This window comes from Pongo abelii, chromosome 2 (genome assembly GCF_028885655.2).
Source record: "Pongo abelii isolate AG06213 chromosome 2, NHGRI_mPonAbe1-v2.0_pri, whole genome shotgun sequence".
NCBI classification, from domain to species: Eukaryota; Metazoa; Chordata; class Mammalia; order Primates; family Hominidae; genus Pongo; species Pongo abelii.
In genome coordinates this window covers 187725920-187753019 of record NC_085928.1, presented here as the reverse complement: position 1 = coordinate 187753019, position 27100 = coordinate 187725920, and the positions used below count along the sequence as shown (strand labels likewise).

General features: G+C 39.5%; 1 long non-coding RNA gene across 1 annotated transcript in view; it reads right to left on the bottom strand.

Annotated features, from left to right (window-relative positions):
- Nucleotides 1-1973: 1973 nt before the first annotated feature.
- Nucleotides 1974-27100, bottom strand: part of LOC112132709 (uncharacterized) — a 306500-nt gene continuing 281373 nt past the window's right edge. Inside the window, exon 4 of the long non-coding RNA XR_002914425.3 lies at nt 1974-2784. This is a non-coding gene — a long non-coding RNA (uncharacterized LOC112132709). The remainder of the gene's footprint in view (nt 2785-27100) is intronic.

Sequence of the window (27100 nt, the reverse complement as noted above, 5' to 3'; positions counted from 1 at the left end):
CAATGCAGCTGAGGGAACACAGCAGGATCCCCACACCGCAAGAGGCCTAGGCCATGGCTCTGGAATCAAACAGCCTCAAAGTGGTTCCCAGACTGGCTCAGGAGAGCAAAATGACCTAGAGTGACACAAAGAGACCTTGCGAGTGGGAGCAAGGAACAACCCAGCAGCTAGTTGGGTAGGAGATAAACAATCCTTCCCATTTCACTTCTAAGTTCTGATAGGATTTACGTGATGCTGAGGACCAGATGCCAAAGCCTCCTCGTTCTCCAACAGCTTCATGCTTGGCACCAGCAATATCCCCAAAGAACTTAGATATTCCTCCAAGGAAAATGGGGACAGAAACCCTGAATTAGCTGAAAACAAGTTACTGGCACCAGGCAGGGGCTCAAAAATAGGAACCAAGCTATTCTAGAATATGTGGAAGGTAATATTGCTTGGACACTGTAGTTTATGAATTATGATTTATACTAACTAATCCAACATATATTTGTTCTCTTTTTATTTCCCCTTTCCCTACCATTTCCAAGAATGGATGATTCTGAATAAAATCCATGAAAGCAGAGAACTATCCAGTGCAGATAGCCTTTCACAGGTCTGCCTTTATGGCTGTGAAAATAATTCAAAGAACACATTTCTCCTAATGGCAGGAAAGATGTTTTACTGCCACATAGAAAGGACATTACATTTTTTAAGAAATCATTTCTGTATACCTCCATCTATGGCTTCTCATACCAGAGAAGTCGACACAATTGTGAGTCATCTGTGACCAATTTTTGGAAGCTGTAAAAATGGAACCAAGTGTCCACTTATCCACAAGTGGAGTATGTGTACTCCAGGGAGGTGGAAATGTCTCTTTCACTGGTGACATTTAAGAAAATGACAGGGACAGCTATCACTCAGTGTGGGTTGGCTGCACAGCTGCCCGAAGGCAGCATCACTGTTGCTGAGAGCAGGGATGGGAGGGCTCCCAGAGCTCCAGGAAATAGGTCAGGGTTGACAGCAGCAGCTGGTTTGCTCTGCCTTCCCCACACCCATCTTCACCCTGACCCTCTTCTGGGCTCCCTGCCCTCACTCCTGCTTCCCCTCGGACTGCAACATCAGCTCCTCTTCTTCCCTTTGACTTCCTCCATTCCTCTCTCAAGTTGACAGGAACACAAATCCCAAATACCTCTCTAAAAAGAAAAACTAAGAAAACTTTCCAGGCTGACAGGTGGTAGAAACATTAAAAGCCTTACTCTTGATTTTCCCAAATTTAATTTTGTTAACCCCAGATGCAGAGACTGTGTTAGACTGTGGGCAATTTGGAGTCTGCATTAGTTTCCTGAGCTTAATTTAATGAAGGCAGATAAATGCCATTGTAATTCTGAAAATGTCTTCACTCCTTATTTATCTGGTATCATCAAAAATGAACTGTTATATATCAGTTAGTTTTATGGATGATTGATCTTAACCCTCCAAACATAAAAATTTCTTTTTCATCTAAAACATATTCTACATTTCCTTCACTTAATGAATACACCCTATTTAGAATTATCACCACATTCGTTGGTCATCCAGGGCCACTGCATCAAATTTCAGCAGCTGAATGGTGCTGAACTAAATTTGTGCACTCAAGGATGGGCTGGAAGTCCCCACACTAAATGTACGCAGACCCCTGTGCTGATCTAATTAGTGAGGCATCTGTCTGCCTGTCACAGCCCATGCAAGAGAGTTGCACGGACAGAACTACTGCTGGGCCAAGTCAACATCAGGGTTTCTCCCTGATAGTAAGAAACTATGAACCATTGGGGACAGGAGAGTAGGCAGTAGGAGAGTAAAGTCTGGGACAAAACCAGACTAAGGAGCAAAATCAGGAAGGTAAATGCAGGAAGATCCAAAGGACAGATATAGAACCAGGTAAAGGATGGAGGAGGTGAGAGTAACAAAAGCCAAGTGCTCATGAACTCTGGAGATCCATTTGTCTGCAGTCTGCTGCATTGCCTAGACTTTATTTTTTATTTATTTATTTATTTATTTATTTTATTTATTTTTGAGACAGAGTCTCACTCTGTCGCCCAGGCTGGAGTGCAGTGGTGCAATCTCGGCTCACTGCAAGCTCCGCCCCCTGGGTTCAAGCAATTCTCCTGCCTCAGCTTCCAGAGTAGCTGGGATTACAGGTGTGCAGCACCACACCTGGCTAACTTTTGTATTTTTTTTTTTTTTTTTTTTAGTAGAGATGGGGTGAAACCATGTTGGTCAGGCTGGTCTCAAACTCCTAATCTCAGGTAATCCAACCATCTCGGCCTCCCAAAGTGCTGGGATTACAGGCGTGAGCGACCGCGCCTGGTCGTGCATTGCCTAGACTTTAATGGCCCTTCTTGCACAGTCACTTCTGCTCTGGAAGCTTCTTAAAGGATCCTTATGATTTTGGATGCTGACATTGACATTGTCTTTATCTTCATTATCTTCATCGCAGATTGTTGGTTCTCCAAGTTGGGTCCTCTAGCAGTCTCCCTCAGAACTCATTGCTTCCAACCTGATGTCAACTGTGCTGGGGAATGAATGAAGGGTGCCAGGAAAACACACACACCCACACTGGCAAACAACAACACAGGCATCCCAGCTTGTGAATCAGTTGTCCTACTTTCACCTGCACTTTGAATTCAGCATGTCAGATGCTGGCTGGGCTCCAGTGTCCTCTCATACACCATGGTGCGTGTCCTTTGAGAAATTTGTTTTCCCCTCACCACACCAAAGAATATTTCACTTGTTTATCAAGTCACAGCTGTGTTCCAGGTGGTGTTTCTGGAGGGTAAAAACAAAACAAAATTCATTCTCCACCCTACAGCTAGAGTGGTGTTTTTTTGGTTTTTTAATGCAAATCTGATTATGTAACTCCCTTTCAGCAGCACGCCATTGTCCTTAGAATAACATTCAAAATGCTTCATTAGTCTCCGCTCACCAGCTAGGCTCAGCTAGCTAACTGTAGGTACCCAGTTCAGGCTCTCAAACCAGCCCTGCCCTCTCTCAGCCCTGCCCAGAGCCTTGGCACCCACAATTCCCTCCGCCTGATGAGGCAGCTACTCCCATGCCAAAAAACAAAAATTTAAAAAGAAGCCTTCAGGTCTCAGCTTAAATGTCAGTTTCTCCAAGAAACCTTTACTGACCCTCAAAAAGACCAAATCTCTTAATTTATCCTTCCAACGCCAAACCCCTCACTCCTGTGATCACTTATTCAATGCTAGACTCTAATCTCCATGAGGATAGTGATGGGGCAGATGAAGGTTCTGTGGTGCCTGCAGCTTCTACAGTGTAGGAAGGAGACTGGTTCTCAAGAACAATACAAAAATACCTTACTTTGTATATTTTACCAAAAAATATATGATCATGTGGATGCATCCTAAGGCATCTCCCAGAACCTTGGAAGGAGCTGTGCTAGCAAGGGGACCTGAAGCTCAGGTTTCTTCTATTTCATGAGGAATGCACCTCTGGGTGGAAACTGTATTTGAATTATTCACTGCTGTGCCCCAAGCACCTGACACATAATTTATTTAAGTGACTATTATTGAGTAATTTTCTAATCACTGAATAAAGCAAAGTAGAAATTGTAAAATCTACATTTGTTGAATATTAAAGCTAAGTAAAAATTGTAAAATCTACATTGGTTGAATATTAAACCAGAATAGATTTACCAATAGAACCACAGTCATATGTCACTTAACTATGGGAAGACATTCTGAGAAATGTGTCCTTAGGTGATTTCATTGTTGTGCAAACATCGTAGTACATTGTTTGTACTAACACAAATCTAGATTGTACAGCTGACACCTAGACTATCTGGCATAGCCTGTTGCTCCTAGGCTACAAAACTGTACAGCATGTTACTATACTGAACACTGTAGACAACTGTAACACAACAATCGGTATTTGTGTATCCCGACATACCTACATGTAGAAAAGGTACAGTAAAAATACTGTATAAAGGATATAAAAATGGGTAAACCTGTATAGGGCACTTACCATGAATGGAGCTTGCAAGACTTGAAGTTGCTCTGGGTGAATCAGCAAATGAGTGGTGAGTGAATATGATGGCCTAGGATATCACCATACACTACTGCAGACTCTATAAACATTGTACATTTAGACTACGCTATACTTATTTTTTTAATTTCTGTCTTCAATAGTAAATTAGTTTAAGCTTACTGTAACTTTTTACTTTATAAACATCATATATTTTTAACTTTCTCACTTAGCTTAAAACACAAAGACATTGTACATCTGTACAAAAATATTTTCTTTCTATATATTTTTATTCTATAAGCTCTTTTCTATTAATTCTTTTAACTTTTTAAACTTTTTTGTTAAAAACTAAGACATAAACACACACATTAGCTTAGATCCACACAAGGTCAGGATTATTAACACATTACTAGGTAATAGGAGTCTTTCAATTCCATTATAATCTATGGGACCACCGCGGTGTATGCATCATTGACCAAAACATTATTATGTGGCATGACTGTATGTTATCCCACTAAGAATGGAGGAAGCATAAGAGCTCCCTGAGGGTTAGGAAGACCTGGTATGAAAAGAAGATACTTGATCCTTTATCCCCAGTAAGAGAAGCCTCCTGAATAGGATAGTTAAGTATGCTATGCCTGCCCTGCTTGCAAGCTGATTCTCATCTTTTGTCCTGACTCCAGGTGAAAAAAATCTGATATTCTGTAATGATGAGTTATTCATCAGGGATTCATGATGAACCTACATTACTTGTAAAGTTGAGAATATATTTTTCTATGTTCATGTCTCTGGAATAGGGCCCTGACATTCATCAAACTCTCAAATAATATGAGACCCCCAAAACATTAACAATTACTGCAGATAAGTCCAGAAAGGCAACCCAGAGTCAATGGAGATGTCCTAACAACTCATAGCAGGCTCATAGCTCAGCTCTACTTCTTAATTAATAAGGCTCTTCACAATTTACTTATCCTCTTGTGAGTATTACTCAAATGTGTAATGGGGCTACTACTGCTCACTTCCATGATGTCTCAGTCCATTTTGTGCTGCTATAGCAAAATCTACAGGCTGGGTAATTTATAATGAACAGAAACATATTTCTCATACTTCTGGGGGCTGGGAAGACCAAGATAGAGAGACCAGACTCTGGTGAAGGTCTTCCTACTGTGTCATCCTGTGGCATAAGGGCAAACAAAGCAATGGAGAGAGAGCAAGAAGAGGCTAAATTTCGCCTTTTATAATGAATTCACTCCTGTGATAACAGTGTTAATTCATTTATGAGGGATCCACCCCACAATGCACACACCTCCCATGAGGTCCCACCTTCCAACATCATGGCACTGGGGATCAAGTTTCCAACATAAAATTTTTAGGGAACACATTCAAACCATAGGACAAGGTGGCTGTAAAAGTATATATATATATACTTATGTGTTTGTTTGTGTGTGTGTGTCTGTGTGTGTGTATACACACACATATTGTCTTGGCCAGTTTCTATCTCATAGTGCACACTCAATAGATGTCTGTTCTCTTCTAAACAAATAGTTCCTCATTGCCCTAGTATAATTTCTGTACTGGAGGATAAATGATTTAAGAATAATGCATTCATTTATCCATCTATCATTTTAAGAGAATTTATTTCATATTTGCTATGTGCCAGATAGTGAGCTGTGCACTGGGAAGGCGATGGGGTAGATCACTAAAATGATTTGAAGAAATGAAAACAAATCACATAAACTGGAAAAAAATAAGAAGTAGTTTTGAAAATCTCCCACCTCAATGATTATGTATTCTCTCTTGGAGGTGAGCCTGTTGGCTGTCTACATTATTTCAAAAATATCTGAATAAAAATGGAAAAATACTGTCAGTCATGTGGCTTTTTATGCAAAGGACACCCATCATCCAAATGTCTCTGAGTATTCATGTGTTCAGTGTTATCTAGATAACCATTTTGGGGGATTTAAATTTTCATTCTTTTTTTTTTTTTAAGATGGAGTTTCACGCTTGTTGCCCAGGCTGGAGTGCAATGGGGCGATCTCGGCTCGCTGCAACCTCCACCTCCCAGGTTCAAGTGATTCTCCTGCCTCAGCCTCCCGAGCAGCTGGGATTACAGGCATGTGCCACCACACCCAGCTAATTTTGTATTTTTAGTAGAGACAGGGTTTCTCTATGTTGGTCAGGCTGGTCTCGAACTCCTGACCTCAGTGATCGCCTGCCTCGGCCTCCCAAAGTGCTAGGATTACAGGTGTGAGCCACCGCGCCCAGCCTAAAATTTTCATTCTTAATGGAACGTCATCATTCTGGGCACACATAGGTCTGATAGTTTCATGTTACAAACCAACAAATATCCTGTCTTTGACACAAGCCAAGTGCAACTGGTTCTTGCAAAACAAAACAACAACAACAAAAAAGTAATGAGAAATTATAAAAATAAATGAGTATTAAAACGAACGTAAAATTAGTCTATCTCTCTCTCACTCTCTCTCTCTCTCTCTGTCACACACACACACACACACACACACACACACACACACAAACTAACCATCCTGCTGCATCTTCTGCTTCCCCTGACTCCCCACAGCCAATCCCTCCATCATCCCCAGATCAGTGAGGCTTCCCCAAGTACACAAGTGCTGACCAGTTTCCCTCCTACACATCCACACACACTAAGGTTTGCAGATAAAATACAGGATGCCCAGTTAAATTTGAATTTCAGATAAACAACAAGTAAATTTTTAATATATCTAGATATTGCATGGGACACACTCACACTAAAATCGTTCTTCGTCTATTCGAAATTTAAATTTAACTGAACATCCTGTATTTTTATTTGCTAAATCTGGTGGCCTCATCTCCATCCCTTCCTGGAAGTATGGGCTGTGACCAAATTGTCACCACTTTCACTCCTCTGGGCCCCAGTACCATTTCCACCCTGGCACATCCCAGTTCCCAGGATGATGCATCTTCTCTGGCATCCACTCCAAATCCCTGCCCTACCAAGCCCTGCCTTTGGAACAGCACCCACTGGAATTCCCACTACCATGTTCTACAGGGCTGTTGCTACTCCTAGCTTTACCTTGTCAGGCAGCCAGAGCCCTTGGTCACCGGTCTCCTCTCCACTGGTGACCTCTATGTCACTGAACCCCTCTCTACCTGCCCCTCCCTGTGGTGGCCCTGATTCACTACAAATAAATTTCTATACCTCCCTGATAAATCCCCAACAAGACAGCCCACTTATATTCATATTAGCCAAGATAAGGATTGGTTGCATTCATAAGCCAAAATGAACACCGGAAGGCCAAACAATGCAGTCAAGAACTTATTCTTACTTATTTCCTAAGAAGACACATAACTAAATGGAAAAATATCTAATAAGCTAATCAATGAATTAATAGTTGCACAAAACATAATTTATCTCAGTGCCTGCAATTCAACCACATAAGCATTCATAATATCAAAGCTTTTTCATTTCCTCCAAATTTATCAAGGTCTTATTTAATTGCTATAAACACCTAAAGACATGAGCAAATTAACACATAAAATTGCAGATTTTAGCTGATACATATTCATGAATGTATGTTGTTGTGATCAGGCAAATAATGACCCAAGACATTGATAAATTTGGTAGAAGAAAAAGAAAAACACAGCACACTGTTAGAATTCTCTTCAGATCACAGAATGGAATCTTTGATTAGACCAGCTCTAAGAGACCATTCATAATAATTATTGTATTTCCGTAATTCTTCCAGGAGAGAGATCAGCAAATGTTTAATCAGTAAGCTTCGTGAAAATACTATCCCCAAAACACTGGAAAGCTAGATCAGTGCTAAAGAATGCTAGCTTCTTGGAAGGCTAATCCAGGCCCTGTTTCTCAGAATCCATCTCACATTTCTTACTGGCATTCTTGCTTCTCTATCTACTGCCACTCAGAAAGGACTGACAGTTTTCCAAGCATTTGTGGGAATCTCAAGTTACAGCTATTTTGCGGTCTTCAAAATGAATGTATTTTATTTAGACGGAAATATACATCATGGGTTGGCTCACCCAGAGTGGGTGCAGTGTAGTTATTTTTTAATCCCTGGCCTGCTAACCCTTCTCATTAGAGCCCATCCATACACAGCTCCTATTCATTAAATTCTTTTGCTCTCACCCAAGCAGGCAGTACCCCTGTGAGCTGGAAACTACATTTAGTCTGAACATGCTGGACTAGTCCCGACAAAAGTATTTGAGTAAATGCCTAAGGCAGACAGTGAAACTGAGAGGCAAAGGCATGGACTGTGGCAGGCCCTGCAAACAGCTTTGGAGAAAAGGGCATCATTATGCAGCACACACAGAGGAGCAGTTATTCATTTCAGCTGAGCCCAAAGCAAAGCTCAGAATCCTTCTCAACACAATATTTTAGTCAGTCATTTCTCGTCAAACTGCAGCATGAAGCACTTCAGTTATTCACCTCCCCTGTTCAGACTGAGGTCAAAAAGGAAGTTGAGCCCCAGAATAGAAAAATAACAACCCCACGAAACAAATATGTTTTAAGTATTTACTATGTTTCAGAAACTACTGCTTATATATGTTAACTCATTTGTTCTTCACAATAAACCTATGACCTAGGAGGTGAATACATTTGTGTAACTAATACTGTCCCAGTTTGTAACTACTTGCTCAAAGTCATATAGAACAAGGTTGAAGGTCAGTATTGAAATATAGGCCTATTTCCTCAACATCATGTACTCTTAGCCACTGTGCTGACAACGAGACTACCATTAAATGGGGAGAAATTGACAGCTGCTTATATTTATGATTTCAAGAGATAATAAAAAAAATCCTCTCTGCTCACATCTTCAAGCTCTCCTCCTGACACAGATTTGTTTGCTTTAACCAGAAGAAAACAACTGGTTGAACAGAGAGAGAATGAAATGAGTCTCACGCTCAGCCACTGCACAGTGCTCTGGCTTTGGGTAAATAGCTTAGCCTCTCTGGGGAAGACTGTTATAAGGATATTTGCCCCACAAGATTGTGTGAGTATTAAATGAAATATGTAAAGGAATACATTTTGAAAATGGAATGAGGTGTACAAGCATTAATTAGTATTATTAAAATCCAGAATTAAATAAAAGCATAAGAATTCTCCCGGAAGTATTTGCATTTAGAGAATGGTATTTACACTGAGATTCTGAGTGGAGTTGGGAGGAGAGTGGGAGATGGACACCTAGGGGTCAGTGGGAAGTGGTGTGAATGAGTCTGACAAGGCTGGAGATGGAGAGAGGAGGTGCGGGCTCCTACTTTCCATTTGTAACCAGAAATAGTGATGTGGCTAGAAGCATCATCCCCAGATACACAGACTAGATTTGTGCACTATCTTTGTCAGAAAATTCCCAGGCTATCAGACACTTTCTAATTAGCTCTTGTAAAATACAGATGGGATAATTAGAGAGTAGTTATTATCTGAGGAGATGAAGACACAAGCAAAGGATCTTTTAGGAAGTGCTAGGAGTCCGGGAGGGAGCCGGGGCTGAGAACAAGTGTACATGCTCCAGTCCTTGGGGCTTGGTCAGTGTAGACCAAGGGAGGGAAACTGTGAGTTTCCCACACCCACGTGACTCATTGCCCACTAACCTCAAAGGCAGCCTATGGACTCTTATCTCCCTTTTAAGATAAAGTCAGTCCAATTCTTTTTGTAGGTCAGTCGAGCCCTCTGGGGTGAGAGGAGTTGGCCGCTGTAGTCCAGTGGCATTCCATCTCTCCCTGTAGGCACTTCTCACATTCCATGGGGTGCTTTGGTTATTTGGGCACTAACCTAGTACAAGACATGATCATGCAACCCCTTCGAGGGCTTTTTATATTTGTCTGAATCACTCACAAAGGCTCGTCTGGTAGATGCTTCAGAAGGTGACTTCAATTGAACCAGATAGGATTGAATTGAACTGAATTGAACTGAATTTGAATCAGTTGAACTGGTTGCCTTTTCTAATCCCGAATCAGGTAAGATCAGAGGAATTCTGTTTTGCTCCAGCCATTGTCTCATACCAGCCCTTTCTTCACATGCCTGATCAGTGGATGGAACACTTAGTCTGTCCAGTTTCTAGGTGCCATCTTTGATGCCACTTTTTCTTTTCCATCTTTACCTCCCCTCCACCCATTGCCAAATCCTGTTCATTTTTATCCCATGCTCACCTTGAGAAACCATTTGCTTCTCTCCATCTTCGCCACCACTGCCCTTGGCCAAGACATCACCATTTGTCACTTGATCACTAGTGTAGCCTATTCAGTAATCTCCCTACATCTATTCTTGCCCCAATCCCTACTGCAGTCTCTACTCTAAAGCTAAAGTGATTTTATTTTTTTAAATAGAAAAAGAAAACAAAACACAACACCAGTATTATCATATTGCTCCCCTGGTAAAACCCCTAAGAGTTTCAGCACCATCATGGTAAAGATAAAAGTCCTTGAATTTGCTTATGAGCACAGCCTGGACCCTCTCTCCTGAACTGCTCACGCTGCTTTCATCACTGGATCACCATTCTCTAGGTTTCACTCAGCCATTCTGGCCTTCGGGCCATTCCCCAAACGCTCTGTGCTTCCTCATATTGTGCACGTCGTCCCCTCAGCCTGAAATCTCTCCATCTGAACCCCCACCTTTCCCTACTTAATTGACCTCAGTAAAGATGGTTTTTGTTCATGCGATATCAGGTCTTACAGCTATCCTCTCTCCTAGAATACTCTTTTCTTTCTTCATCATGCATGTGACAATTTGTAGGATATACATGTGTGATTATTTTTACTGTCATTTTTTTCCCATGAAGCAACAAGCCCTCTGAAAACAGGGACCATGTCTGCTTTTTCACTGTTCTGCTTGCAGGGATCTAACATGGGCCTGACATAGGATGCAGAACAATAGCCATTTGTTATTGAATGATAAGGGAATGGAATCCACTAGCTCTTCAAACTACAGAATGGTGGCCCAGAAAGCAGGGGCATGATGGGTAGATAAAACCCACCCAGCTCTCTCTCCACCTCCCCTCCCATATGTAGCTGACTCATATTGCCTCAGAAATTTTGGGTTTACAATGTGCAGTGACATTTCAAAGGTGGGTGACAACGCTACAGGACATAGAGGTGCTCAGAATGGCTACTGACAAGTTTTTATGGTTGTGTGGAGCATTTCAGAATAGTTCATGTTTTATAGGGCAATGTTGAGAACAATTCGTGTCACCCAGTCATTAGAATCCAGATCCTAAGGGTATGTCAGAGGCCAGTCTTTACCCATTGCATCTCCTGGCTTCCACAGGAGACCAGAAAGGAGCTTACCTAGTTCTGTTTAAATGCCTCCTCTGATAAAGAAGGAGCTCATGACATCTGTGCCACTGTGGAACAGCTGCACTTGTTAGAAAGTTCTGACTTATGTTGCATTGATGTCTGCCTTACTGTAACCACACATACCAGCTATGGTCTGAATGTTTTTGAACTCCAAAATTTATACCCTGAAATCCTAATTCTGAAGGTACTGATATGAGGTCATGAGGCTTTGGGAAGGTAATTAGGTTATGAGGTCAGAACTCTAATGAATGGGCTTAGTGCCCTTATAAAAGAGACCCCAGGGAGCTGCCTTGTCCCTTCCACCGTGTAAGGACACACCTAGAAGGCACCATCTATCAAACAAAAAGCAGGCCCTTACCAAATACCAAAACTGCTGGTGCCTTGATCTTGGACTTCCCAGTCCCTAGAAATATGAGAAATAAATTTCTGTTGTTTATAAGCCACTCGGTTCATGGTATTTTGTTATAGCAGCCCAAACAGACTACAACACACATACCCTCATGTTCTCGAACCCACATACCAAATATCCCAAAATGCTCTTCCACATGACAACCCTTCAGTTATTTGAAGACCAGTGACAAGCCACATCTGAAGTCTTCTTATTTATATTTTATGCTTTTTCCAGCCTTGATTTTTTATTTATGGACCACATCTTGCTATTTTATTGCATGCATTCTTATAAGCTACCTTAAATCCTGTGTGGAGTAAGGCCATGTATAAATACATTGTTGTTTCTTTTTTTTTAGGCAACAACTCAAGCTCACCACTCGACATTCTTCTCACTAAGCTTACGTGATTACTTCAGTTGTATACTCTGATCATGCTGACACTAGAATAGCATTACCTCTGAACTCGCTTTTCATCTGAGACGGTCACTGCCAAGTCTGCAGCAGGGTATCTGGGTACAGTATCTTAGGATGACTGGGTAGAGTTTGAGAAAATGAGAGCAGGCCCATCACTATATTTAACAGTTTCATTTTGCAAAATAGTTATGAGTGACCTTCTCAGGCTCAGAAAACCCCTAAAAATACCCACCCCTGAGACTTGAGTTGATAGCCTGGCCTCCACATGAACTAGAACATTAAGGCCACAGAAATAAAGCTCCCTCACACCCCTCCACAAAATCCACTTTCCCTCTTCCCTCCTTCGCAGCTCTCTATCTGAACTTGCCTTTGAAAGCCATTCTCTTCACTCTGTCTTAACCCATTCATTTCCATTTTTGTAAGACCTGTTCCAAAAAGTATCCCTATTACATGAGTATTTTTTTTTCTTACAGTCAGCATCTTCCCTCTGCATACAAAAGGCTCAGGTCATCCCTATCCTAAAAATTGCTAATAATGAAATATTTAATATCCCACCATGCCCAAAGCTGACATCCTAACTCTATTCAAGCCTGAATACACTCCTGGCAAGAAGCACTGCTACTTCCATTACGTAAGAGTGGATTCAGGTTTTGAAGGGCCCAAAGCTGATACAGTTGGGGGTGGGGGAGAGGAGAGGTTCTTTAAGGTAAAGAATTTAAATACACAAATTTAAAAAATAGATGCAAATGAATATTTATTTAGAATAAGGAAAAGATGCAATAAAGTATCATTTTTTAAAAAATGAACAAATACCACAAACATCACAAAATCTACAAAATAATGTAATATTTTATTAACTGCCTGGCCTCTAACATCTTCCTCTGTTTTTTAGCTGCATTCTCTTAGTTTGCGTCTTTATTTAGCAAGGATTCAATCTTTTATCCAGTATATTTAATTAAAATATTTATACATTTATAGTTTTTAAACGTCTTAACTTCCTATTTCATTATTGATAATAAATAAGGTTGTAGAAATTTTTTTCAATTTGCAAAATCTCTTATCAAGTTTCATATCTGAGCTGAAATATTTCAAAATATTTCAAATTTTCTTGTGCTGTGACTAATCTTAAATCTTCTTTGAACTGACAACACCCATTAACCAGTTTGTCGTTGATTTCTCATGATGGTGGTATATTATGCATCTTAGGTTATCTTATCTGATAGGCGAGAATTCACATTCTGATTGGGTCTTGACAAGAACCAGATCGTCTACTTGTAATTTTACACATCTCATGATTGGGAGAACTTTCCACATACTAGCTCTGGCTCTGTTCATTTCAAACCTTTTCTCCTCCACTACCTACATTTCTCCAAATGCCCGATGTCAAATGACATGCCACATTGTCGTCAATGCTGGGTGAGTTGGCCCTGTGGGTGGAGGAAGAATTCCTGTGACTATTAGCAATAATTTAACTATATGTTAACTACCATATGCAAACCACACAGCAGAGACTCTTAAGCCTTAACTCTAGTTCTCTAAGCTGATGCTTGAATCCCAAGCAGGCGTTCCACTTTTCATTTAGGACAGCCTGAGGAGAAAGTGTTCCTACCCCTCAGAGTAATTAAATATCTTACATATGTAAGTTTCACAGATCACATGACTATGGGAAGGCATTGCTAGGACAAGTCCTAGGGCCTGGGAAAGATCTGGGAAGTTAAAGGGCCTGAATGAAGCCTCATTTGCTTAATGATAAATCTGCCTTGGCTGTTAAAGTATCCTCAAGAAAAATCTCCTGCTTTCTTTACCCAGATACTCATTCCTCTGTCACCTAACTTCTTGAAATTTCATTTCTCCAGTTTCTTGTAACTCAGCAGGGTCCAATTAACCACCTAACAATATGATACCTTTTTCCCAGTCTTTATTCTTCTCAAGCTCTTGGCCTTTTTTGCTGAACCAAGCTGGGTTTTTCTGCCTCTGAACTAGCACCTTCCTGACTCATTCACCAACTATCTCTCTCAACCTCTATCATCTCACTCTTCCATCTCCCACACTCTCACACCTCCCCTTTGTCTTCCCTAAATGTTGATGCTTTCCCAAGTTCTGCCCTGACTCCTTCCTTCCTTCCTTCTGTGGAATGTCCTTCCTTGGAAACCTCATTCACTCACAGAATTTCATTGTCACCTCAATTTATATGCATGCTCCAGTCTCCTCCTCTTTCAAGCCAAATTCCATTGCCTGCCAACATCTCCCTGACACTTTAATGTCTTTCCCCAAAATCAGCTCTCACTTTGTGTTTACACTTTGCCCATTCATGATAAGAGATAGTTGTTGACTCTTCTTTCTCCTTTGACCACCGCACTGGTTTTTCCCCTTTCCTATAGCACTGCCTTCTTCTAGTCATAGCATCCCAATTGTACCAGAGAATATCCTACAATTTACTGCTTTCTTTACCCTTTCACCCAAATGCTTTTTTCTTCTCAGAATTGCCACATGCTTTTTCTCTTATAGCATTTATTAAATTTTGGCCTTATATTTGTGTAGCAATAACTAACACTTATCAAGTGCTTACAATGTGCTAAGCGTTTGCATTATCTCATTTGAATCTCACAACCACCCTGTTTCTTTACTGGCTATAATTACAATGATTATTATTTCTAGTTTAAATGAAGTACCTGAGCCTCATAAAAATTAGTAACTTGCTGAAGGTCACATGGTAAGTGGCAGAGCCAGAATTTAGAAGTAGCTGTCTGACTACAAATAACCATGAGCTTATTCACCGATAACTAATAATAATAATAGCTATAAATTATTATGAACATGTCATGTGCTCTGTACACCTCATAATTACCCTATGAATTTATACTATTATCATTCCCTTTATGCCATCCCCCTAAGGTCTTCTTGCTGGTGGTGACAGAACTACAATGGGAACATGCACCATTTGGCTCCAGATGCATATGTCACTAGACTGCCACCCTCTGCTCTGCTGACTTCTTGTCATCTTATCATCTCGCACTTTCTACTATCCAGTGGTCTCCTCAAAGGCAGGGCCACTTCTTATTCTTTTTTTCATACTAAAAATAATTTCAAAATTATTGTTATTATTATTATTGTTATTTGAGACAGAGTCACACTCTGTTGCCCAGGCTGGAGTGCAGTGGCGCAGTCTCAGCTCACTACAATCTCTGCCTCCTGGGTTCAAGAGATTCTCCTGCCTCAGCCTCCCAGGTAACTGGGATTACAGGCACATCCTACCACACCTGGCTAATTTTTTGTGTTTTTAGTAGAGATGGGGTTTCACCATGTTGGCCAGGCTGATCTCGAACTCCTGGCCTCAAGTGATCTGCCCACCTCAGCCTCCCAAAGTGCTGAAATTACTGGCATGAGCCACCAGGCTCAGCCTCAAAATTATTTTTAAAATTACAAATACTAAAATCTTTTTTCCTGAACCATTTCAGAATATGTTACCAACATGCTGCCCTATAATTCCTCAACAATTTAGTGTAAATTTCCTCCAGACAAGGACATTCTTCTACATAACTACAATACAACCATCAAAACAAGGAAATTAAAACTGATATGTCATTACCACCTACTCTCAGCCCCCATTTAATTATTGCCAATTTTTCCCAGTAACATCCTTTAGAGCACAAGGATCCAATGCAGATTTAAACATTTAGTTGTTAGTGTCTTCTGTCTCCTTTGGTCCAAAATAATTCCTCAGTCTTTCCTTATCATAGATGACCTTGACACTTTTGAATGTAGAAGGCCAGTTATGCGTAGACTGTCTCTCGATTTGAGTTTGTCTGATGTTTTGTCATAATTAGATTCAGGTTATATGTTGTTGGCAGGAATCTCTCAGAATGATGCTCAGTTCTTCCATGTCTTCCAATCAAATGGTCACAATTGGTTTTTGTCTCTTTTCTGGTAAGTTAACTGTGATAACTAGATTAAGATGTTATCTGCCTGGTTTCTCCAAAGTTTCTCCTTTTTTTCCTTAACACATAAATATTTCACAAAATATACCTCTTTTAGACTATGTAAATATCTTATCATCAAACTTCTACTCACTTAGTTTTAATACCCATAGATGTTTCTTGGTTTAATTATTATGGCTGCTAAATGGTGATTTTCTACTGCAATTATTCCTTCTACATTTATTAGTCCAGCATTCACTTCTCCCGATTTATTTATGCAATAATTTATTTACAGTAGTATGAACTCATGAACTCTGTTTTGTTGAATGGATTATAATTCTTTGCTAACATTATCTACTTAGAAGCTCAACTTATTCCAGATTTGTGTGAGCCCCTTCAAAGAGGCTTCTGTGTTCCCATCACCTTTTGAGTACTTCCTTACATCCTGGGACACAAAGATTTTCCAGGCTTCTCTTGCACTTTCCCTCACCCAGTCCTGGCATTATCCATTTCTCCAAACAACCATGGTTGCATTTAGTAGAGAATGGTGTTTGGGAATCAAGGTCTGGCCTCTATGTGTGCTCATCGTGATTACGATGTCACTGCTCTAGGGCTTTTTGAGCAGTCAAAGCTAGGAAGTGTGTGTGTGTGTGTGTTTGTGTATGCACACACACACATATTTAGATCTATATTTATATTTATATACGCACACGTTAATTAGACCTATATTTAGATACACACACATATTTAGATCTATAATTATTTCTCTATGCCTATCTATCTCTCTATTCCCCTTCAAAACAATGACTTTTTACCAGTACCCCAATTCTGATCTAATATCACTTGGTTCTTTCATTTTTCTCCTTTTCCAAATGTACAAATCTCTCCTTAAATAGTGTGAAATCTGGCTCCCATTATCTTATTTACTTATTGGGTCAATATCCCAACACATATATCCAATCTCCTGTCACTGCCACAGTTTCCCATCCCATATGGATGTCCTTTCCATCTTACTCAGGCTCAGATTTCTCATGCCAGCCTTTCCCCACCATCAACTCCCCAACCTCACCTTCCAATACAGAAGCCAGTCTTTCTCAGCCCTACCTAATAGCCTCTGGACTAAAATACTAAGGAAGCTTACTAATTTTATAATGGGCTAGGATGTCCTTTGTCCACTGGGCACTCAGTTTTTTAATAGAATAAAACAAACGCGTGTCTGTATATTTTTTAAAGATAAAAGATAGTCTTTATTAAGAAAACAACACAGCGTATACTTTCTTATTATAAAAAAGATAATGCCTAAATAAGAGCAAAAATGAAATAAATAGTAATTTCCCATTAAGAAGCCTAAATTTAACTTTTAAAATGATAAAAGGTCATCATTTTTCCTCTACATCTGGCCTGCCCCAGTATTCATGAGAGTTTCTGACCTTCATTTTTTTCCAATCTGCTAGCAAGAAAAAATGTTTTAAATTATTTTTCAAAAGTGTCCTTGTCACTTCATGAATTGAAACTGATTGCTCTTAGTTTCTCTCTAACCAGGCCATCTAAAGTCTATTGCTGTGGCACATGATTGTGAACTGCTCTCTCCAAACAGAGACTCCACCGTCTAATGAGGATCCCTCTCTTCCAGTCCATCCATTAAGAACTCCTCCCTCTGAGAACATGGTCCTTCCAAGTTCCCTTTTCTAATGTTTCAAAACTATTAACACATTATAAAAGAGCTTATAAAGGTCTTTTCATGAATATTATATTTCAGTTATTGATTTGTTTTCCAATTATGGTGCACACAAATGTGATGTGATTATAAAATAAATAAATGTGTGGCTTATGAAAATACGTTTTATTCTTTTCATAGTTTACTGTAAATACATGAGAAATAAATATATTTTAAAGAAAATTTGTTCTTTGGGGTTTTCAGAGAAATTAAAGAGTATGGCCACCAGCAAACAAAAGTACAACATTCATATTTTTTAGGCTTCAGTTAAAACTTCTAGGGACATCTGTGAAGGCCTGTAGTGGAAATTTCAGTTGACTATTGGATAACTTCTACCATGACACTTTAGGCCCCCAACTCACCAATATTCTGGTTAGACGAGAGTCCAGTTTCTAGTGCGATCATCCATAGATTGTCTGATGATAATAACTCACGTGTAATATTACATGTATTCTTTATAAGAGCCCTTTAAGGTAGACGAGACAAGAGCTATAAAGTGACTGCACAAGCTCACACACATGCTAGGTGGCAGAACTAAAATGCAATCTCAGGTCTTCACTCATACCACACACGACACTATCTCTCAAGACTAGATTATATTTTTAATAGGTTTCTGATTCCTCAATCACATCTTCTTATGTGGTGCATCCAAACTCCCTTCTACCTAATGAGGTAGATAAATCAAGCCAATCAAATCTAAACTCATGGGAAAAATGCCTTCTGAAAAGATGTTTTCTTTAAGATAACTGGCTTTTAAAAGAAAAATTTCCCTTCAAATTACAGAGCAAAGTATCTAAAGAAATTCCCAACCAGATTATATAACTGACGAGGTAGAGTGAATTTTTTTTCTTCTGGACTATCATTTTTATATGAAGACAGGATAGTAAATTCCATGCATAAACTATTTTTCAAAGATGATGTGCTATAGCCCTGAGAATATAGGATAAAAAAAAATGAATCAGTTACTCGATGGTCATCACAAAGCCTCAAAATCAACATTTCAGTTTCTGATGCATCTGCTGCTTTCACCTACTGAAAATGCAAAGAATTCTACTACTATAAGAAATATTTATTATTTTTATAATTATAAAGTTAATATATATTTATCATTCCTAAAATGCAGAAAGTATAAAGAAGAAAATTAGAATCACATACACTTTCACCACCAAGCAATAATGACTGGTTTCGCTTAAAAATCTCCTTTCCTGCATTTGCATGTCTGGTTTTGTTTTTACAAAACTGGGAATGTATAGTAGAGTTTTGTTTTCCATTTTCTTTCTCACTTATATAAATAGCATTTTCCCATGACACTGAACTCTGTAATGGGGCATTAGTGGATGAATAATGGCCTATGGAATGTACCCTAATTTATTTAACCATAATTTATTTAACTCTGTTGTTAGAAATGTTGACATTTTTATTTTCACTATTAAAAACAGCAATACAATAAACACTTTTGCATGTAAATCTTTCTCGAAAACTTTGAATATATTCCTAGAAGTAAAATTATTACATCAAAAGGCATGAACTCTTTTAAGAATGAGTTCATAGCATTGTTACATGCATTTCCAGGAAAATCATACCCATTTACCCTTCAAGGAACAGATTATCCAAAAACCCTTGGTAGAATTTAATATTTTAACATCGTTTCATCAATTTGCTGGTGTAAAAATAAAATTGTATTGTTGTTTTAATTTTCATGTACTTTACTATTAATAAAACTGAAGGATTTTTGCACATGTAAGTTTCATATACATGAATATATTCACCTGTGTGCTTTATGTTTGTGTGTGTTTCCTTCTATCTTATGCCTATTTTTCTACTGATATATTCACATTATTATTTTTAAATATATATTTTAAATATATTTTCAAATATTAATAGATACTATTTTATATACTATACAGAGCCCTTGACATATTACCAATAATGTTATTAACATTACTTACCACTTTGTCATGTGCTTTTAATTTTTATACCATCAAATCTTTAAGGTTCCACTAGGTATGCAGAGCTCATAGTGTTTAAAACATGTCATTACACATTTGGGTAAATAGAATAATTTGTCTATCAATCAGTTCATTTGTGGCTGCACAATAGCCAGTAAACCAAGCTGCTTTGAGAGCCCAACACCCCATATTCAGCAGTCTCCACTGGCAGCTTTGGAGAGTAGTGAATTATACAAAAATACACTTCCAAAACTCAGCCTTCCATAACCATTTTCAGCGGAGCTTTGAACTGACCCAGGGCCCTTTGGGAACTATGTTTCTCTCCAGACATAACATTATTTCCTGGTTATGGAACTAAATCTTATCAAAAGTACCTCAAGACTCTTCTAGGGGACATCAAATACCCATTGCCAAATAACATTTTGATGAGTTCAGTGTAAATGAATGTGAAACATATGGACTATATTTCCTCTAAATAAACAAGAATATAAAACGGAAAGGTGCTTGGCCAAGTAGATTTGGGACTGTTTGGAAAGAAAAATGAGTTTAATTCAAGCCTAAAATATAATCCGTGTAGCAACTGTACATATGATCTCAAAATAAGTTGGGTCTGTGCTGGCCACAAGTATCAATAATCCCTGAGAGAAGATAGGAATTCCAAGGGTATTTCTCTTTAACCTATATTCTAAGTCCGTTTGTGGCAATATTTTTTAAAAGAGGGAAGAGTACATAAAGTGTATTACTTTTCCTTTCATTTCAGTTCTGCCACTGTGAAATATTAAGATTCACATCAAGCCAGAAGAGTCCTCCATACCACTCCAAGCTGAGCCAGCCCAAATAAGTGTAGGAGAGACTAACACCTGTGGCACAGAATTACCTTCGAGGAATCAAGCTGCTCTTAGCCAAAACTGCCATCTGTCCACAGTGAAATCTGTCAATTGTGGCTATTTATGAAATCTCTAGTTGAGCCTATAAATGGCTTTATCTTACCTTGCCTATTCTCTTATCCAAAATTTTACAGAGCTGTACACTCATTTTTCCAAAAGGAGACAAGTGTAGAATAGTCACTAGCAATATTAATGAAATGCAGAGTGTTGTGGTGCAAAGTGAAAGGAGGTTGGGCTTTGGAATTGAGCAATCTAAGAGTCAAATCCTGCTGCCATTTGCTGTATGATCATTGGATATGTTATTAACATCTCTGCTTCATTTGTTTATTCTATGAAATGGGGACAGTGATGTCTCTCCTGCCACATTCACTGATGGTGAGAAAGAGTTATGAAGAAAATAAACATGAAGATGTCTGGCCACCCAAAGCAGTCACTTAGCATATGATGCTTTCATGGGCCTTTCTTGGGATTTTCCAAGTCACAAAGTGCTGTAAACGGGATTGCTGAGGGGAATGAGGTCTGGGTTGCAGATTAGATTAAAGTTGTTTTGGGAATGTTTAGATTTCATTTTATTTTTCAGGAGTAATCTACATTCCTTTAACATCATACCATCCATATTTGCATAAAACTAGGATACTCAAATGATATGTTGCCTGATTTTTAAACTTACCATTGTTGTGTGGAATTACATAGAAATAAACAGAAAACCACAGATGGAGAAAATTCCAGTTTAACAAGGAGGTCCTCTGCCAGTTCCAAAAATGTTAACAAGTATTTCCTAAACAGGATTGGTCTCAGGCTCTCTCTTTCAGCCAGCATACTGTGCAAGAGATTACTAGGGAAAGCAAACCAGCTTTCATCTCCAATAGACTATGATTTTGCCAACCCCCACTTCTTAAAGCTCAAATACCATATGTCATTTCTGTCATCATTATTATCTTAAGAGTGTCCACAAGGTCACCGATTACGTAAAATGAATAGACCCCAAATGTCTCTTTCGAGACCAAGGCAGAAAGGGTAAGGGAGCAACTTAAGACAGGAATCTTTATCCCAAGACTTTCTCTAGAAAGAGAAATATCACCTATCACTGAAGTGTGAAGACCTCCAAAAACCGTTGGAGCATTTGAAAATATTATTATGTCTTAAGTCTATGACTAATTTGTCTTAGAAGGATTATTTCATCAGCTTTACCAGGCTTCAGAGCAAATGAAACCCAAATCATTATCAGTTTTCAACTTATTCCTTTCTCATAGCTTAACAACTGACCATTACACATAAAACCAGAGACTACATATTTTCTAAAACAATGTCAAATCCAAGTATCATGTTTCCTTTTTTCCAACAAGTTTATTTCTCCATTCGTAAGTATACATGGTATACTCTACTTTGCAAGTTAAGAGTACAAGCTTTGGAGTCAGAGGGAGAGAATGGAATGATCTCCTGGATTTGCTATGAATCATTTGTGTGACCTTTGGGAAGTGAGCTACCTTTTCTGAGCCTCAGTCTCCGTATTTATAAATTGGGCTGAGTAGCATTACCTTTGGCTTAGAAAATATAGTCATAATAATTATTCCCTACCGAAAAATAGGTGAGCTATGTTCCACATATGCAGAGGTGAAAGTCCACAATGTATTGAATACTTATGCAAAAATCTTATTATTCTCCTTGGATTTTTCCTTAAACACACACACAAAATTCTCAAAATGCTTGGGTTTAGTCCTTCTTTTTTCTGCATCCTACATTTAAGCCATTTCATTACCTTTTAGCATCACACCTAGAAGATCACAGAGTAAACATGGGTACCTCAAATGAGAGGTCCCTTCAAAATATACATTTCCTTTGTGACTCAGAGATTTCCAAATGGATGATCTTAGAGCAGTTACATCCCCTGTTCAGTTACCTTTTTTTTTTTAAGCTAGGTAGGTTTAATTAAATGATGGCTGATATCTTCTCTGAGTCTGTCTTCAAGGATTTAATTTAATAATTATAGCATTATATAATAAATTAAGATGAAGTGGATGCCTAAAATGAGAACATGAGATTTTAAAGCTAGCTGCATAATTTAATGATTCTTACCATCTTGGACTATTGCAACATATAATCTCTCTTGTTTTTATTAAGCAAGCTTCACTATGTTTCTCATAAAAATGAAGTTTGTGATGAACACTGCCCAAAGAATGCAGGTTGCATTTCACTAATAAGCTTGGTCTTGGCTGTGGGCTTTTTGGAGATGACTAAGTATTACAAGTGTAATCCACATGTTAAAGTACATGAGATGGTTGAACAGCAAAATTTCACTGAAACCAGAGAGAAAAATTTTTAGCTCAAGATTAAGGGCTGATGTGGGTTAGGAGAGGAGGTGAAAGTGTAAAGAATAATTGAGATATTGAGGACAGAAAAGAACTCGAGGAAAGGGTTTCTAAGCAAAGGAATAGTTCTTCCAGGAACTGGTAGACTTGGATTTTTTTTTCCTGATCTCCTTAAAAAGCCAGGAAGGTTTCTAAAATCCTTGCAATCTTAGTTGCAGGAAGCATTTTGTAAGAGGCTTTTCTGCAGAAAAAAAAAAAAATCAGTAGAGATCACTCTCAGTGGAAGAGAGCTATAGCTGCAACATTATACAGATCTATGAAATGACAAATAAAACAGTTAAAGCTACAGAGAGACAGTTGATGGAGTCCTGGAGTTGAGGTAGAAATGCTTTGCATTTTCAAGACTGAGAGGAAATGAATGCAGAGCAGAAGCATGAGAACTCTGTGCAATCAAGACCTGTGTTCTGAATTAAGGATGCGCCCTGAGTTGGGCATTAAAAGCAGATCAGAGGGTGCCAAAGAACCAATATGATGAAAGAAGGAATTAACAGAAACAGATCAGCTACGGTCGCCTTTCTAAAGAAGCCAAACGGAATCTGTGAAATGCAAAGATTTTGAGCACAAGCAACCCTTCTCCAAGGCACCTCCACTCACTATCTACGTGGCCTTTGTCAAGTTAAACTCTCAAAGCCTCTTCCTCATCTGAGCATAGGAGATAATATCTAACCTTTATACTTACATTATGTTTGGGTGAGCACACTGTGGACACCAAAAAGTGTGAACTGATGGTTAGCAACGTCAATTCTTCCCAATGCAAACATTCTCTCTTACGTCAGTTCTGTGGGTGTGGTGAGCCACCACCCATCCTCCTTCTTATAATGATTAAAAAAAAAAGCTTCCCTTTCTTTGAAAACAATTACTAAATCACCTGTCAGAGCATGGATATCCTTAGGAAAAAAAAATAATAGGCGTTTTCACAAAACACAAATTGCTGTGTTATTTCTCCTCCCCGCCCCCAAAGATTCAATTAACAAGAGGGAAAAGGTGGTTGTGTTTTTAACAAGTTCTTCACGCTGAATTGCTTAGAGATGTACATTAAGCCTTTTTTAGTAATAGGAAAAAAATTATCTCGTCATGACTCGACTCTCTTTCCTACCTCCAGCAGAGGATTGCAATCAATCAGCTGGACAGCAAGATTGATTTTCTAATTAAGCCAGCATTTGTATCGGCTTGCAGAGCCACAGAAGGCTTCCCTACTGTATCTTCCCAGCACATTCCTATTTGTATTCATTTACCCTTACATTTCTATCACTTTCAAAGTTGGGGAAAAAGGGTTAGATAGTCTCTTCCTCCATGCAAATATCCAATAGGATCTCTAGCTGCTTCAGGGAAGAATTACATCATTATTGACCAAAAGAGAGAAAACGTTGACAAGAGTCCATTTGGACTCGATTTGGCTCCCACATGGATGAAATTTGCCACCATGATCCTGCTTCCCCACCCGCTCCCCAACCCCCAGGGCCCACCCGTGGTCGTGGTCGCAGCTGGGCCAGCCAACACAGATGGCTGGGGGAGGCAGGCTTTTAGCATTTCTAAAAGCTCCACTTTAAGCATTGCTTGCCAAAAAGGTATAGCAGGCTTTTGTGCAGGCCTCTGTGATGAGATGTGCTCATGATTTAATTTACTTGGGGGAAGAATATGAAACCCTGCACAGCTCAGCCGGATTCAGCGTCCTCAGGGACTCTGCCGGAGGAGAAAACTTGCTTTAGCAATTCTGGATCCAGTGTGCTGGTGCCTTGTTGCTCATGACCTTCCTTCAGTGGGAGACACGGGGGAATAAAACTGAAGTCAGTATAAGAAAAGCTTGCATCTTTTTTAGTTCATTCCTGGTACATTCATTACCTAATATTTTTTAATTAAAAGCTCAGTCTTTCATCAATTCAAAATGCTAATTTTGATTTAGAGAGCACTCTGACCTGAACTGGAATGAAGTTGACTTATGTTCAATCTTAAAAAAGAAAAACAAAAACAAAAAGCAGAAAAAAAAGAAAGGAAAAATAAAGAGGGTGATTCAGGCAAACAAAGTGACTTTGAGTGGGAGGGGGTAGATGCGTGTGATGAGTTTATTTAAGAAGCCATTTGTTTCAAAGACCTTAAAAAAATAGTCTTTCAAGTAGCACCATTCGTATCCATATAGCCTTTGGTCTTTAGTGACATCATTCCAGTCATTCATGTTCCCCTGGGCTGCATAAACACGACATGCTCCAAACTGAACTCATGGTCTTTTCCTGAAACTGCATCCTTCTCATTCTGATTTCCCTATTTCTTTCTCTTTTTTTTGAGACAGAGTCTCGCTCTGTTGCCCAGGCTGGAGTGCAGTGGCGCAATCTCGACTCACTGCAAGCTCCGCCTCCTGGGTTCACACCATTCTCTTGCCTCAGCCTCCCAAGTAGCTGGGACTTCAGCTGCCCGCCACCATGCCCAGCTAATTTCTTTTTGTATTTTTAGTAGAGACGGGGTTTCACCATGTTAGCCAGGACGGTCTCGATCTCTTGACCTCGTGATCCACCCCCCTCAGCCCCCCAAAGTGCTGGATTGCAGGCGTGAGCCAATGTGCCCTGATTTCCATATTTCTTTATACGGCCCCACTGTGCTACTAACCATCAGATTCAAACCTAAGCAACACTATTGACTCAGTTCTCTCTTGACACCCACATCTAATTGGTTGTCTTATTCTGTGAAAGTGATCTGTGGGAGACACCAGCATAATTTCTTGTCATTTTTACTTACATTATTGCAACAGCTTCCTAACTCTTCTTCCTGCATCAGTCTCTCCTTTTTCTTGTCCTCTATTTCATTGCCACGGTAATAGTCTAATTATTTACAGAGTATCTTGAATTTTGTTATGCCAAGCTCAAGGACTTTAGTGGTTCCCCCACTGAATCCTACTTAGAACAAACTCCTCCTGTGGGCAGACCTTTTTATGTCACCCGTAGGTCAGTAGCTGGAGGTTGCTACTTTCCTCAGGGGTGACAAAAATTCTTTGCTCAACCAAACTTGAATCAGTTTCCCAAATCTTCTCCTAGGCCTGTCTGTGCACTTCCTTGTGAAATAAAATTTTAGGGGGAACCCTGCTAAGTCAGTTTAGCAGGGTTCTCCCACCCTTGATATCAGATAACCCTTTATATCTGATCATGTTCCTTATCCTCCACCATCCCCCAGGTGATGTTTGACCACCCTGGCCTGTCTCCAGCAAGAATCCTGTTCAGCTGTTCAGTTCATTTAACCAGAATCCACCTTGCCCCTGATGTTTCCTCTCAGTAATTTTCCATCTGTTGACCCCAGCCTGCTCCTTGACTGTAAATTCTCACTTGCCCTGCCACATTCAGAGCTGATCCCAATCTCTACTCTACTGTAAAATTGCATCATTGTGTTTTTTTTTTTTTTTTTTTGAGATGGAGTTTTGCTCTTGTTGCCCAGGCTGGAGTGCAATGGCCCGATCTCGGCTCACAGCAACTTCCACCTCCCGGGTTCAAGCGATTCTCCTGTCTCAGCCTCCCAAGTAGCTGGGATTACAGGCATGTGCCACCATGCCTGGCTAATTTTGTATTTTTAGTAGAGACGGGGTTTCTCCATGTTGGTCAGGCTAGTCTCGAACTCCGACCTCAGGTGATCCGCCCGCCTTGGCCAGTCATTAATGCTGGGATTACAGGCATGAGCCACTGCGCCCAGCCCATTGTGGTCTTTTTAATCTATTTCAATGGTAAAAATAAAGCCTTTCTCATTGTGCTTTAACATTAAATAACTTCTTCTTCAATGGGGGCATTTGGAATCTGTCAGAGTTGTGTTTGCCTCAGTAACTAGAAATCACAACTGTCATTTACTGAGTGGGACATTTAGCAACCCAGGAACAAGATGGTCACAACACCCGGTTGAGAAACACTGCTACTAATCAGGCCAAATCTAACTTTATCTTTCTTCCAAATATGTACCACCTTGGTTATGAGCTGATTCATCTTCAAATCAGTCCCACGTGCCATCTCTTCCAAATAAACTTTACTGATCATCACCACCCTGTACCCTAACACACACACACACACACACACAGAGAGTGAGTGAGAGAGAGAGAGAGAGAGAGAGAACTTTGATCTTTCTCCTTTCTGAATCCCACTTAGAAAACTTAATCACAGCCTGCCTTTTACAAA